Source organism: Lissotriton vulgaris, unplaced genomic scaffold (assembly GCF_964263255.1).
Source record: "Lissotriton vulgaris unplaced genomic scaffold, aLisVul1.2 SCAFFOLD_3520, whole genome shotgun sequence".
In the NCBI taxonomy this organism is placed as follows: Eukaryota; Metazoa; Chordata; class Amphibia; order Caudata; family Salamandridae; genus Lissotriton; species Lissotriton vulgaris.
In genome coordinates this window covers 74,149-75,996 of record NW_028252497.1, presented here as the reverse complement: position 1 = coordinate 75,996, position 1,848 = coordinate 74,149, and positions in this window count along the sequence as shown.

Here is a 1,848-nt window from a genome sequence, read left to right as displayed (position 1 = left end):
GATATAATAACATTCAAACATACTTTTATCCAAATTAACAAGCCCCCTGATGGTCTGCCTCTCACAGAAGCAATGGCCCCGCAATGGTATGCTTTATATCCAAGTCTATGCACCATGTTAATTGCCCATGTTTCTTGTAGGAGAATAATGTCATGCTCTTCCAGAAATGAACTCCAATTCCTATCACATAAGTTCCTGGACAGCCCTGCTATGTTCCATGACAAGATTTTTAAATCACGGATTGGTTTACATGGCACTGAAATGCTGGGGCAATTATTACCTACACTAGGGATAGATAATATTACCCCTTCGTTGGAATCATCAGAGGTCTCATAGGGAGGTATCAAACCATGCGGCTCATTAGGTACCACTATTGACCTGTCTATAGTTGGTGCATGGCCACTATTCATTAGAACCTCTCCTTGATGGTCTTTGGGGGGGCTAGTGGACAGAGCTATGACCTGTTTGATTTCCGCGTTATCAGATGTAGGAAGCATTATACCAGTATTTACAATTGATTTTATACAGGGGTTCCCTTTATTACTATTAGACAGGGAGGATGAGGATTCATGTGTACCACTTTTTCCTTCTTGTCAGTAGCCCCACCATGACCAATTTTTATCCCCTTCCATGGTTCCTGGAAACATTCTTCCTACTGGGGTTGGAGGGTCAAAGAAAGAATACCTGTTATTCATCGGGCCTAACCGAGATGGATCTCTAATCTCTTGGGGCCGCTGCATAGGATAAAAGTAACTGAGGTCGTGGGTGCCAATTCCTAAATAACCGCCTCGTTGGTTCTGGCTATACACAAGTTGAGCCACCGAGGGGTCCTTAAAATTGACCAGAATACAATCCCCTGCTATGTCCTTCTGCCTTGTACCCAACCAACTAATTCTTCTGACTCGAATAACCTGACAATTCACAGAGTATGGCAAGGGTCTATTTTCTTTAAGCCAAAACAGCGTCTTATTTTTCAGCTCATCATATGACTCCCTTTTGTTGGGTTTCAAGGGAGGGACCCCGGTAAGCACAACCACGTACGGTTGGCATCCCGGCGGAAGGTGAGCATTTGGGGTCTTTTTCATTACTGATTTTTCTCCGTTATTGTCAGTTACTTTAGCGTTATTGTCCGAGCCACAGTTAGCAGAACAAGTAGTAGATTTAATCCCATCTTCCGGCTTGGATGGTGCCGGGGCTTGAGGGGTAGTAGTTGTGCTGGCCAGGTTTACTTTCCGAGGTGCAGGTTTCGGAGGGACAGCCAACTGGGTACCTCCATTATTTGAGTGTGTTTTGGCAGATTCAGATGGACCTTTCCTTGAGTCGCTGTTGAGTCTATACAACTCAGTCCCATTGTCTCTCCTAGGTCATCTAGAATGTTGTATTTGTTTAGGAGCTGTGGGGCTAGGTTCCACCCTTGTAGTCTCTCCGCCAATCTTGGAATGTAATTTCACCAAGGATTTTAAGGCGAAGAAGTTGTCCAGGGAGGTTTGTTCAAATTTGTCTAGTCGTTCTGTGAGCCCTTTTAATTTTTCGAGGACTGGTGAGAGCAGGGTTGACATGAGTTCTTGCATCTGATCAAGCAACGGGTTTTTGGCAGGTGAACTCTTTGGACATTCCAAAATCTGCTTTTGACCAAGTGTGGCATTATGGTCATCTCCCGCTTGAGAGTTATTTACTTCTGGCCTCATGTTTATAGCTTCTTGCTCTATGAATTTACAGGAGGTGCCTCCATTCATGTAGTTCCTGCGGATTCTTTTAAGTGTTTTAAGTCTATAGGCTTTTCTCGGGGTAACCACTCTCTTCCTTTTAACAGCAGGTCGACTATTTTTTGGCGACGGTGGTATAAGG